Source organism: Bidens hawaiensis, unplaced genomic scaffold (assembly GCF_021521415.1).
Source record: "Bidens hawaiensis isolate Kalapana, Puna unplaced genomic scaffold, B.hawaiensis_p1.1 tig00000326_1, whole genome shotgun sequence".
Lineage (NCBI taxonomy): Eukaryota > Viridiplantae > Streptophyta > Magnoliopsida > Asterales > Asteraceae > Bidens > Bidens hawaiensis.
In genome coordinates, this window is record NW_027491025.1 from 3946890 (window position 1) to 3962251 (window position 15362).

Below are 15362 nucleotides of genomic sequence, written 5' to 3' on the forward strand. Positions count from 1 at the left end.
TCATTTCTATGCAATTATACATTTCACCATCTTTGTAGTATTACATACTCATTTAAAACATTCATAATCAAAATCAAATATTTAAGTACATGTCCCATGCAATTTATTATAATTATTATTTAACTACAACTACTACTTTTATTTATTATTATTATTATTAATTTTATTATTATCATCATCTTTTCACTTAATTAATAATAAGTAATGAATGCTTTAATTCAATAAAATTTATTAAAATAGTTAAACCTTTTGAATAACCTATTAAACAATTTTTAATTTGTGTTTTAATTATATTAAATATGATTAATTTTCATAATTTCCTTAAGACATAACAAATCTATATTTTCAATATAAAAGGAGGACAAATCCTTCATTATTTTCACACCTCAATCCATTCTTTTCTTAAGTTAAGAGCACTAACAAGTAAGTTGTTACCATTTCAAGCATTTTATAGCTTTTGTTTTGATTTTATCTTGAATGTTTATACTTGTTCATAAGTTGTTCTTCATGATCATGTTACTTTTATCATTATAATATTATATTTTGGTTTTAAGAATCATTATGATCATGGATATCCAAGATGAACACTTTGATTTTTCTAAATCTTGGATCAAGCCTAGTTATTTTGCAAGAACAAACATGAATATATATATATATATATATATCAAAATCTTGTGATTCGTTGATCATTATAACTTATAAACTTTCTTTAAATAAGATTATTTATAAAAATTTCTTTTATTTAAAATATTTTACAATAGATATAACATACTTCGTATATTTGAATTAATAATTGAGTAAATTAATTATTTTTTATTTTATTTCAACATAACTACTATTTATGATAATTAATTAATTAATTATGTTACTTGGAAACAAATGTTTAATCATAAATTGTTAATAATATTATTATTTAATCTTATATTAATAAGTTATAATTATTTGTCTACAAATCATTCTTCAACTAATAAACATCAAATGATTTTTATAAACTTTATTCATTTTTGTTAAACTCATTAAAAATCCCCAAGTCCTCATTTACCATAAGTTAATTAACTTTATAATTCCGGTTACTAGTCCTTGATAATTTTTTTGTATCTTCGTTATTATTTATAGTTTCGTGAGATTCAATTGCTTCGTTTGTTAACTCGCTTTGGGTTATTTATTTCAAGTTGTCTCCAATATCAAAGGTGAGTTTCTCACACCCCCTTGTTAACGTTTTACACATTTTGGGGGTAGCATATATATCCTATCAAAAATTCAATTTATTTTATTTATTATTTACAAACTACAATTCGCATCATGGACTTGTGTGTTTACTTGTTACCTGCTCAATTATTACGTGCATGGATTTCTTCGATAAGTATGATCATACGCCCCTGTAACATCCCGAAATTTTAAGATAATATTAATTATATTACTTAATAATAGAGGGAAAGTTTACTCGGGTTAGCAGGAAATAAATAAAAGAATAGGAGTTGGTATGGGTCGGGCTAGTGTCGGGTAATGGACGTTGGTTATGGATTTGGGTTAAATAAGAATGGGATTTCAGGGATATAAATACCCCCAAAACCCCAAAATATCTTTCATTTCCACCTTCTTTCTTCACACACTCAAAACACACACATTCTAACCGATCAAGATTCGAAGCCGAGACCCGAGATTTTGTTGATAGATCTGAGTTGGTAAGGTAAGAACAATCCAACAAAGCTATTATTACTGTAAATGGTTAGGATTGGATGGGTTAACCGGACCCGAAACCCAAACTGCCCAAATCGGACCCCTAAAACGTCGATTTTAGGCCGATTTGATGGTTGGGATTTGTAGGCGCCGATCATACGATTCCGTGGGTACCAAAATCGAGTTATTTGGCTAAGAAACGAAGGATTTATGGGCAAACAGATCTGCAGCGCGATAACTTCGCCTGCAAGATTAAGTTCGCCTGATGAACTTCGCCTTCAAGCGTAACTTCGCCTTCAAGCGTAACTTCGCCTAAGGATAACTTCGCCTACGGCCAAGTTCGCCTAAGGATAACTTCGCCTGAAGCCAAGTTCGCCTAAGGTTTAACTTCGCCTGAAGCCAAGTTCGCCTAAGGTTTAACTTCGCCTGAAGCCAAGTTCGCCTAAGGTTTAACTTCGCCTGAAGCCAAGTTCGCCTAAGGTTTAACTTCGCCTGAAGCTAAGTTCGCCCGAGGGTTAACTTCGCCTAAAGCCAAGTTTGATTAGGAAAATAAATTAAATGCGATAAGTTAAAGTAAGCTAATACTAGGCCACCAGATTAGATCAGACGAGTATTGATAAGTGTAACTTGTACAGTCAGCCGAGCTCAGTTAGAGAAGGGATTTACAGCTATCAGAAAAAGAAGCAGAATTCAGGTGAGTTTCTAGCCCCATTCCTTGTTATGTTTTCGGGGCTGTGTGCATACTTGATGTGTTGTTAATACATTTATCCTAAGTGATAAGTGTATGCCATATGTGATATATGTGATATGTATGAATGATAGCTTGATGGTACGTGAACGATCTTCGGATATTGCACGTACTGTCAGGTTGTAACGTTATAAATATGGTAAGTATGATATGTATGTTTATGTGTATGAACGTAATAAAGTTAATAAAAGAAGGAAATGACGGTTGTATGGTTGTATGGTTACGAAAAGGGTACTGAGCCCTAATAATACTCGAGGTATGATGTATGGTTGTATGGTAACGAAGAGGGAATCGAACCCTACTAATATTCGAAAACAAGGGACCAGACCCTTATAATATCTGTGATGTTAGGGACCAGACCCTTATAATATCTGTGATGTTAGGGACCAGACCCTCATAATATCTGTGATGTTAGGGACCAGACCCTTATAATATCTGTGATGTTAGGGACCAGACCCTCATAATATCTGTGATGTTAGGGACCAGACCCTTATAATATCTGTGATGTTAGGGACCAGACCCTTATAATATCTGTGATGTTAGGGACCAGACCCTTATAATATCTGTGATGATAGGGACCAGACCCTTATAATATATGTGATGTTAGGGAATCGAACCCTTCTAATATTCGAAAACTAGGGACCAGACCCTTATAATATCTGTGAGGTTATAGGGCGAAAGGCTCTTTAAAAAAGTATGATTATGTATGTAAGGAAAGCATGAAGGTAAAATGAACGTATGATTATGAATGTAAAGAAAGTATGAAAGTAAAAATGAAAGTAAAAGCACTTAGGTGTATATGAAAGAAAGTTAAGAGATTAAGTATGAAGCGTAAGAATGTATTGTATGATTATGTGATTAACTAGAACTCACTCAGCGTAGCTGACTTTTAGTATGCACGCAGGTGAGCTGATTATAGAGTTAGCATGAGGATGACACACGGCATGGATTGAACGGCTGGCATCTGAAGAAAGAAGTAAAGATGTTTTAAATATAAAGTTTTGTGTTATGGTATCAAAGAAAAGATTTAATGTTTTGTAACAAATGATTGATGTTTTATATTCCGCGTAAAGTTTTTAATAAACTATGATTTGAAGAACTGTGTTTATGAGTAAATCCGACGCTAAAGTAGGGTCACCGGGTTCGGGGCCTTACAAGTTGGTATCAGAGCATAAGTTCGAGAGATTTAAGCATCCTACATGCTTAGACTCGAACAGAGAATGAGGTTTAAGTAAGAAAAGAAAGAAGATGCCAGTCCAAGAATGCCATGTGTCGCTCAAGCAAGATCAGTAAAGGTAAAGTGTATGATTAAATGATATATGTTAATGAGAAAGAAAAGATACGTGATCGACAGGGATAGGAATAATTGATTGTTTGATTTGACTAATTGCTTAAGTAGAACTAGCACAAAGAGACTCATAAAGGGAAGTGAATAGGACACGGAAAGCAACGTGATCAGCTAGTCACAGCTGGCCACTGTTATTACCTGTTAGCCTTGCTATCCTTGTACTAAATAGTTCCTTGAGTGATGATGTTCGTGTTGTCCCTTTGTGTTTATTAATTATGGTACAAATTGTCTGAATGCATGTTAGTCATGATAAATTGACGTGTTGTGATAGAGTGTCGACTTAGGCTTTAGCATTAATATGATATAAGACAAAGCCTCTTAAAGATCGAAACGAGACTTGGTACATTGAGGGCCTCATGGACAAGCTACCTTAAATAGCTAATACACATGACCACCATTCGATGACTGCAAAGCCGGAAGTAAGAAGGGTAACTCAGAAAGCGAAGGCGATTCAATAAAGCGTGTAAAAATAAGAAGTTTTCCTTTTATGGGGAATAAGTTAGGTTTCGGGGACGAAACCTCTTTAAGGAGGGAAGACTTGTAACATCCCGAAATTTTAAGATAATATTAATTATATTACTTAATAATAGAGGGAAAGTTTACTCGGGTTAGCAGGAAATAAATAAAAGAATAGGAGTTGGTATGGGTCGGGCTAGTGTCGGGTAATGGACGTTGGTTATGGATTTGGGTTAAATAAGAATGGGATTTCAGGGATATAAATACCCCCAAAACCCCAAAATATCTTTCATTTCCACCTTCTTTCTTCACACACTCAAAACACACACATTCTAACCGATCAAGATTCGAAGCCGAGACCCGAGATTTTGTTGATAGATCTGAGTTGGTAAGGTAAGAACAATCCAACAAAGCTATTATTACTGTAAATGGTTAGGATTGGATGGGTTAACCGGACCCGAAACCCAAACTGCCCAAATCGGACCCCTAAAACGTCGATTTTAGGCCGATTTGATGGTTGGGATTTGTAGGCGCCGATCAAACGATTCCGTGGGTACCAAAATCGAGTTATTTGGCTAAGAAACGAAGGATTTATGGGCAAACAGATCTGCAGCGCGATAACTTCGCCTGCAAGATTAAGTTCGCCTGATGAACTTCGCCTTCAAGCGTAACTTCGCCTTCAAGCGTAACTTCGCCTAAGGATAACTTCGCCTACGGCCAAGTTCGCCTAAGGATAACTTCGCCTGAAGCCAAGTTCGCCTAAGGTTTAACTTCGCCTGAAGCCAAGTTCGCCTAAGGTTTAACTTCGCCTGAAGCCAAGTTCGCCTAAGGTTTAACTTCGCCTGAAGCCAAGTTCGCCTAAGGTTTAACTTCGCCTGAAGCTAAGTTCGCCCGAGGGTTAACTTCGCCTAAAGCCAAGTTTGATTAGGAAAATAAATTAAATGCGATAAGTTAAAGTAAGCTAATACTAGGCCACCAGATTAGATCAGACGAGTATTGATAAGTGTAACTTGTACAGTCAGCCGAGCTCAGTTAGAGAAGGGATTTACAGCTATCAGAAAAAGAAGCAGAATTCAGGTGAGTTTCTAGCCCCATTCCTTGTTATGTTTTCGGGGCTGTGTGCATACTTGATGTGTTGTTAATACATTTATCCTAAGTGATAAGTGTATGCCATATGTGATATATGTGATATGTATGAATGATAGCTTGATGGTACGTGAACGATCTTCGGATATTGCACGTACTGTCAGGTTGTAACGTTATAAATATGGTAAGTATGATATGTATGTTTATGTGTATGAACGTAATAAAGTTAATAAAAGAAGGAAATGACGGTTGTATGGTTGTATGGTTACGAAAAGGGTACTGAGCCCTAATAATACTCGAGGTATGATGTATGGTTGTATGGTAACGAAGAGGGAATCGAACCCTACTAATATTCGAAAACAAGGGACCAGACCCTTATAATATCTGTGATGTTAGGGACCAGACCCTTATAATATCTGTGATGTTAGGGACCAGACCCTCATAATATCTGTGATGTTAGGGACCAGACCCTTATAATATCTGTGATGTTAGGGACCAGACCCTCATAATATCTGTGATGTTAGGGACCAGACCCTTATAATATCTGTGATGTTAGGGACCAGACCCTTATAATATCTGTGATGTTAGGGACCAGACCCTTATAATATCTGTGATGATAGGGACCAGACCCTTATAATATCTGTGATGTTAGGGAATCGAACCCTTCTAATATTCGAAAACTAGGGACCAGACCCTTATAATATCTGTGAGGTTATAGGGCGAAAGGCTCTTTAAAAAAGTATGATTATGTATGTAAGGAAAGCATGAAGGTAAAATGAACGTATGATTATGAATGTAAAGAAAGTATGAAAGTAAAAATGAAAGTAAAAGCACTTAGGTGTATATGAAAGAAAGTTAAGAGATTAAGTATGAAGCGTAAGAATGTATTGTATGATTATGTGATTAACTAGAACTCACTCAGCGTAGCTGACTTTTAGTATGCACGCAGGTGAGCTGATTATAGAGTTAGCATGAGGATGACACACGGCATGGATTGAACGGCTGGCATCTGAAGAAAGAAGTAAAGATGTTTTAAATATAAAGTTTTGTGTTATGGTATCAAAGAAAAGATTTAATGTTTTGTAACAAATGATTGATGTTTTATATTCCGCGTAAAGTTTTTAATAAACTCTGATTTGAAGAACTGTGTTTATGAGTAAATCCGACGCTAAAGTAGGGTCACCGGGTTCGGGGCCTTACAGCCCCCCTTTGCACTCATGGACCATTGTTTCTAGTAGAAAAGGGACTCCGATCTGAGTACGTTGGTGCACAATCCCAACTGGAAAAAATCTTCATTTATTCTTTACACTCATGGACCATTAATTCTAGTTTATAGAACCCTTATGTGGTTTACACAAGTTTTTATGGAATTGTATGGTTTTTATATATTATTTAAACTGTGTGAACTCACCAACTATTAAGTTAGTTGACATTATTTTATATATATGCTACATGTACTTTCATTAGAGGATGAAATGAAGAGGATACTAGAAGTTAGGTTATCTAGATAATAAACAAGAAGATATTTGTTTTGTTCCTTTTCCCTTGTGTTTGTTCATTTGAAATAACTTGTGTACTTGATGCTTTGAAATGAATTAATGATAATATTGTCGCTTAATAGTGCACATGTGTTTTGGGCAATCTGTATGTCACACTCAGGCATTTCCGCTTTAGCCGGGGTGTTACAAATGTCTTAGTTCATGAATTTTAATCTATTTAAGGGAGAGACTGTTGAGGAGATGCTGACAAGGTTTAATCATCTTATTGCTGAGATGAATAAACTGAAGATGGAACCTAGTGAGGCTGATAAATTGACACTGTTAAGAATGCTTTACCGAGTTCTTATTCAGCATTTCTCATGGCGCTTAAAGAGAATAGTTTCTTTAAGAATGAAGATCTTACTGCTATGGAATTCATGCAGAGATTCGAAGATAGAGAGTATGATTTGAAATGTCAAAAGTCTTCAAAGGAACTCAAGACCTGACATTATATGGAGGTTTTTTACCTTTGAGCAGTTCTACAGCTCCAATTAATGCATTTCTCACTCAAACTTTACAAGATGGATATTCTCCCGTCATTGAACCAAATGTGTGTTTCATGGTGTGTGGCTCAAATACTAATTATGGTGGTTCAGCTGGAGCTAGTAATGTCTTTACTCAACCACCAAGTGTAAACGTGAAAGAGGCTGAACATAATTTTGCCTCTCTTTATGCATTCATGACCTCATATGAAAATCTGGTGGGTAGCAAAATTGCTACAAGTGAATTAACGGATAAAGACTACGATCAGATTGATCCTGATGATCTAGAGTTTTATGGATCTTAAATGGAACATGGCTATGATTATACAAAAAGTGAAGAAGTTCATGCAAGGAACTTGTAAAGATTTACCGTCATTAAACAAGAGGTTTGGCTTCGACAAGCTGAAAGTAAAATGCTACAATTTCCAAGAGTTTGGTCACTCTTCTAAGGAATGTGATAAGCCAAAGAAGGAATACAATGGTCCCCGTTCTCAAGACATAAGCTTGGGAAACAAATTTACTAACACAACAAAAAGAGTCTCTTGGGGAGATTCTTCTAAGGCTGTGGGTAGTCAAGCTTTACTAACAGTTGAAGGGATTGATTGGAATCAAAGACTGTTGGGCAATGGAAGTCAAGCTAATATTGCACTATTTGATCAAGCTAAGGAGTTTCAAGCTAATCTTACAATGTTTGAGCAAACTTAAAATTTTCAAGACGCTATTGGGGAAGGATTGGCATCTGAAAACGAATCAGAAACAATATCAAAATCTGATAACTCCTGCAACATGCAACCGACTTCGTTTGCATGCATGGCTAAGATTGACAAGGTTAGTCCCACTTCCAACTCTAGTGTGACTGATAATTTATCTGAAATTGTTATGTGTGCTATTTGTGTGGAATCTAAGTCGAAATATGACTTGGTTCAAGTTCATAATGATTCTTTAATGAAAGAGCTGGCTTCGGTAAAAGATAACTATAAACAATCATTGGAATCACAAAATAAATCCAAAGATAAAATTGATGGACTGTCAGTTAGTAATCATGATTTGAAATTAGAACTTTCTGTTAAAATAACCATGTAGGAGAAACAGTTTCAAGAAAATCTCAAACAAAGACAAAAATAACTACACTTGAAAATGATGTTCTAGAGTTGAAGAGTAAATTGGACAAATTTAGAAATTCATCCTTTTTGTTGAATGAAATAATTGAAGTTTCTGGTAAACAAAAGGGTTCTAAAATTGGTCTAGGATTTGTTGAAGTTCCTCCCCGTTTCATGATGACTATTCCCAAAATACGTTTGCGGGAAAAGACGAAATTGTTAGTGAACATCATGAGGAGAAACCGACACAAAATGAAACAGAAAAAGTAACTGCTCAAACTTCAACTAAAGAACAACATATTCAAAGCAACAAAGTCTTTGTTGAGAATGTAGTCATTGAGGAGGTTGTTGAACCTGAAATTGTACACAAAGACCAGAACATTCCACGTTCGAATCACATCTTGTGTGAACCTCAAGAATTTGAGGAGGCTGTGTACGGTTCAAGTACATCCAAAGTGAAAATGATAAAATCTGCTAAGAACAACGCTAAGAAATCTAGAAAAACCCAAAGTTTCTGATAAGGATTTGATTCGGTTCATCAATCTTGATCCTGCTAATGTTAACACTAGTCGAGTGTTTAAATTAAAATGTTATCAAACCTGAATTGATCGAAAGCGTCTTTCAAAATGAAACTTCTAAATTATAGAATCTTGTTCAAGCATTTGCTAAGTCTAAATTGTCAAACACAACAGATCCAATAATTAAGGCTAGAAAGTTGTTAAACTCCAATGTTAAGAAAGTTCAATTCGTTAACTCCACTTGAACTGACACCTTGCAAAGTTTTTATGACTGTTCAAACTTGACTTTTTATATGAAAAAGAAATTTGTCACGTTTGATGATTTAGATAGAGCACATGCTTCATGAATTTCTCATCAATCAGTTCCACAAGCTCCTGTCAAACCCCAAAATTCGTATGTGGATACACGAACATGTTACTTGTGTGGTGAACAAGGACATATGATCAGAAATTGTGGACTGCGAAAATATAAGAATGTCCAGTCGGTTAACAAGGAACAACCACAAATGGTTCCTGTTGTTAAGGAAATTCTGAAGAGACCAATGTCTCAGGATGATGAGACTCATAATTTTTTTGACGATGTGAATCCACGTAAGGTGGTTCATGTTGAAGATAACAAATCTAAGTTAAAGGCTAAATCATTTGTTCCCGCACAACCTATTTGCAAAAATGAGAATACAAAGGTGGTTCAAGCCGCGTATCTAAGACGAAAGTCTAAGAGACTAGTGGCATTTTCACAAGAAGCTAAATCAAAGTTGGATTCTCAGTTAAAACATCTATTGAAACACAAGAGGTCCCAAGACTGAGACCTGGGATGCCTTTTTGAACTAATCATTTTTCTTTGATGTGAAGAGTTTATCCAAGACTATATCTAGTGAAAATTGGATTATGGATAGTGGATGCTCTCGTCATATTATAGGCAATATTGACCTACTAACCAATGTCAAGAATATTCAAGGAGGTTATGTAGCATATGCGGGTAATTCTAGGGAATGATTATGAAGGAAGGTGATATTTTGAATGGTAGTATTACATTCGAGAAAGTAAATTATTGTGACAAGGTGGATCACAATTTGTTGAGCGTTTAACAAATTTGTGACAAGAAATACACCATCGTATTTACTAACAAGGAGTGCATAATACTTAAACCAAGTTATTTCATTCTAGAAGACATGGTTGTTATGTGGTCTCCTAGGTCAAACGGTATTTATGTGCTTAATTTGAGTACTAAAGTATTGATGTTGTGTGCGCGTACTAGTAAAAGGTAATGAATTGGGGTTTTAGCTTTCGCACAAGATCGTGTTTTAAATTTTAAAAAGTGATTTCTACTAATACTAAACATACACAAAAAAGGCAAGTGTACATATCGTATATGTAGAATAGTATTGGTAAGAACCAAGTATCGATCCGTGGACACAAATGTTTCTAATAATGAATCTTCGTTTCACTTTAATCGGAGGGTTTAATCATTTTGAGGTTGATTTTCAAACTTTTTATAAAATAGAAGTACTTATAATATATAATATATAGGTGACAAGAAGAGAAATTCTAAGTGAGTAATTCAATTATATGAAGGTTATCATCAAAGATCAAGAATCCACTCCATCATTCCTTGATGATTATTAAATAAACATGTGATAAACTTGTCCTAATATAATATATGATAGAAGAGTCCCTCATTTCTAAGTGAACATATTCTATGACATAAAAGAAAGTAGCATTTGCATTTTAAAGTCCATCAATTCCTAATGTCATGTTGCCACGAGAATGTCAATTTAAGTAGACAAGCAGTTCGGCATAGTAGAACGATTAGGTTTGACTTCGATTTCGCAAATACTAATCCTAACAACTTCGAGTGGTTGTAGTTAAATCACAAAACCTCCCCTTGGTTGATTTAATTAGGTTATAATTACACATTCCGTTAACATATGATTTCTTTAAATAACATGATAACCTAAGAAATCGTGTTAACAATGTTATTTTAGAATTATCAAAACTTGAGAAATAGATCATAACTTATATCTCATCATTTCTAAGTACAACATAAGGATCCATGTTTTATCTTAAATAAGCTATTAAAGTATTATTTTTACCATTTCTAGTTTCCAAAAACATAAATGAACATGAATGATTGTTAATCATCAACCTTGATATATTGAGTTAAAGTGATAAAATATTTCTTCATTAAAAGATAACTGCAAAATAACCATGTACTATACCAAACTAAACCACATGTTTCACATAATTATCAAGTAAAATAAAGCTTCTTCATAGATTTTAGATGGCAAATGGAGTTTAGCTAATAATGAGCATTGTTATGAACATTAAAAGAGATAATGATAACATACACATGATTAAACTAGAACAATCTAACCAAATGTGGATGAATCTCCCTTCTTAATGATGATAATGGATGATGATGATGATGACGATGGATGATAATGGTAACCTCCAAGCCTTCAAACTCCTCACAAGATCTTCAATATGGGTGTAATGTGGGTGTTTTTATAAGAGAAACCCGTTTAGAGATTTTCTTCAAGCACACTTCATCAATGCAACAAGAACCTCTATTTATAGGTAGTCTGGAGTGAGAGGCACGGCCCCGTGCTTTTAGAGGCACGCCCCCGTGTCCAGGTGTCCAGTTGAATTAAATGTTGTAAGATTGTACATGATGACTCACCACGGGGGTGTTCTTCTTGAGGAACGGCCCCGTGCTTTTTTGTGACATGTGATAATTATTTTTGTCTTTTTTGAAAGGAGACCACGGCCCCATGGTTGATCAAGCACGACCCCGTGCTTATGTGTTCAGTATTTGTCTTTTCTTGTGTTCAGAAGCATGGGGGCGTGGTCAGGAAGGCACAGGGGCGCGGTTGGGGTTTTTCTTCGGTTTTCTTTCGTTTTCCTTCGTCTTTTCACTTGTTTCTTCATTTAAGGCTTGGGTTTACCTAAAATTGCATTTTAATGTGATAAGTAGCCTTCTGAGCTATGTTATTTGGTAGAAGTTACAGAATTTAGAGATTATTTGATGCTAAAAAGATGTATAATTTTATGTACATCAAGTATCGACTTCTACATCTGTTGAAACGTGTTTCATCTCTAAGGCAACTGAGAATGACTCGATTCTGTGGCATAGGCATATGGGTCATATTCATGTCAGAAAGATGAACTATCTGATGGCAAATGATTTGGTGGATGGGGTTTCCCTGAAGCACTTCACGTTGACCAATCACTGTGTTGCATGCAAGATGGGCAAACAAAAGAAGATTTCGCACCTGTCTAAGTTAATTAATACAATTAATACTCCATTGGAACGACTTCATACAGATTTGTTTGGTCATGTGAATTGTGCGAGTATTGCTGGAGACCGGTACTGTCTAGTTGTCACCGATGACTATTCGAGGTACTCTTGGGTTTTATTTATGAGTTCTAAAGATCATACACTTGTTCTTGTTCTTGTTCAAAATTTAATCATGAAGATCGAATCACTATACAAACATAAGGTGAGACACATTCGGAGTGATAATGGTATGGAGTTCAGAAACACTATATTGGACTTCTTTTGTTTTCAAAAGGGAATCCATCGAGAATATAGTTCTCCATATGTACATCAACAGAATGGTGTTGCTGAACGAAATAATCGAACACTGATTGAGGTAGCAAGAACAATGCTTGCAGATTCAAAGCTTCCTGTGTAGTTCTGGAATAAAGCGGTGAACATTGCTTGCTACATGTTCAATCATGTTCTGACTGAGAAGAAGATGCAAAAGACGAGTTACGAGCTTCTAAACAATCGAAAGATTAATTTAAAGTTTTTGGAACCTTTTGGGTGTCCTTGCACGATGTTGAAAAGAGATGTGGGAAAATTCGAGGAGAAGTCTATTGAAGGTTACTTCTTAGGCTAAGCATCGCCTAAGAAACATGTTTTCAACGTCACTACGGGTTGTGTTGAAGAGTGGTACCATGTAGATTGCCAACGATACACGACACCTCCTGCCTGCAAGGGTCCTGATTGGATGTTTGACTATGAAGGTTTATTTAATTCGTTCACTCCCATAGTTGATCAACCTGACAAAGACTTGATGCGTGTATAATTATAAGATCAATTGTTTTCAACACCAAGGTCTTCAATTTATGATAATGTTCCACAATATTATTATCATGATACGTCTGATGTGTTTTCTATTTCATCGGATGATGGTCATTTTGTTGATTCTTCTTTAGTTCCATTTCCTAAAACTCATGAGGTTGGTGAAAAATCTCATGATGTTGAAGAGAATCTCACTAATTTAATAGATAATGTTGTTGTGCCTGAGAATCCGACACTTCAGATTTACGCATATAATCCTCAGGACAACATCATTAGTGATCTTGATATTGGTGTTCAGACACGTCATCATATTGCTAGTTCAAACGAGCCTAATGTATTATGTGAGTATGCCGATATGCATTCATCAGGAATCATAAATCTTGCAAAATACACCTGCTTTCTTTCTCAAATTGAACCAGCGAGTGTTCGTATGGCGCTTGAAGATTCGTCTTGGGTAGAAGCTATGCAAGAGGAGTTGCAACAGTTTAGTCGACTGGTTGTTTAGGATCTCATTGATAAGCCTGATAGAGTTAAGAGGCCCATTCCGACCAAATGGGTATTTAAGTGCAAAAAGGATGATCGCGGGGTCATCGTTAGGAATAAAGCACGTTTGGTTGTGCAAGGATTACACCAGCAAGAAGGCCTAGACTACATGGAAGTATACGCTCATGTCACAAGACTGGAGACTATACGAATATTTTTGGCCTATGAATCTTTCAAGAATATTAAAGTTTATCAAATGGACGTCAAGAGTGCGTTTCTCAATGGGGAACTTCATGAAGAGGTGTTCGAGAAATAGCCCTGGTTTTGAAGATCCATACTATCCTGACCATGTTTACCGATTAAACAAGGCTCTTTATGGTCTCCACCAAGCCCCAAGAGCTTGTTACGACACGCTTGCTGACCATCTGACGGATAGTGGCTTCAAACGAGGGACTGTAAATTGTACTCTCTTTTACATGACTGTCGAAGAAGATTTTCTCCTTGTCCAAATATATGTTGTTAACATCATATTTGCTTCTATGAATGACAAGCTGTGTAAGGATTTTAAGAAGTCAATGCAGACAAAATTCGTGATGATCTCGATGGGGGAGATGAATTTCTTCTTAGGGTTGCAAGTTCATTAGTCTGACACTGGGATTTTCATTCATTAGACGAAATACGTGAAGGATGTCTTGAGCCGATTCAAGATAACTGCCGGAAATGTCTCTTCGACGCCTCTTCCCGTGGGCCCCAATTTGTCGCCGGAAGAATTGGAGGATACCGTTTATCCTACCATGTATCGAGCTATGATTGGTTCGTTAATGAATCTCATTGCTTCTCGTCCTGATATCATGTTTGTTGTTTGTTTATGTGCCATGTACCAATTGAGCTCCCGAGTGACTCATCTGGCATAATTTAGACGTATACTTCACTACCTGAGGGGTAATCCTGACACCGAGTTATGGTATCCCAAGGATGATAGCTTTGATGTTACTACATTTTCTGATTCAGACTATGGAGGATGCAAGATCAACTTCAAGTCAACTACAACGGGTTGTCAGTTTATAGGAAGTCGGCTTGTTTCCTGGCAGTGTAAGAAGTAGACAATGGTATCCACTTCAACCGCATAAGCCGAATACGTGGAAGCCTCGAGTTGATGTTCATAGGTTCTTTGGATCCAGCAATACTTGCGGAATTACGGTTTGAAGTTTCTTACTACTCCCATATTTATTGATAACTCAGTTGCAATATGTATTACGAAGAACCCCGTGAACCACTCTAAGACGAAGCATATCGAAATTCGATATCACTTTATCCATGATTGTTTCGAAAAGAAATTAATCGATCTAGAGAAGGTGCATACGGATTTTCAGATTGCTGATCTGTTTACCAAAGCTTTTGATAAAACATGCTTTAAATTTTTGCTTGGTTTAAATGGATTGAAAACTCTTGGTAATATTCTTAAGCTCTGATAATCAACTTTAAGTTTGTACAGTTTTTATTTTTTTTATTTTGGTTTTTGGGGAGAAAAAGGGAAAAATACAAATATATTGTGACTTTTGTTTGTATAAAGAAAAACCAAAAACATTCAAATACTTCAAAAATACAAAAACATTAAAAATGCTCCTCAAAATGAGTGTTTTGAAGAAAAAAGTGAATATGATAGTACATTGATCATCTAGTCCCATATTAGAAAGGAATAAGGTTAAAAAACTGAGTGGTTAACTGTATTGGTATTGATAGGTCTTAAACAAACTTACAGTAAAGTATGTGATATAAACATAAAGAATTGTCAAATTGAAAGAGGCGTTAGTCTCTTTCAAATGTTTCGGTACT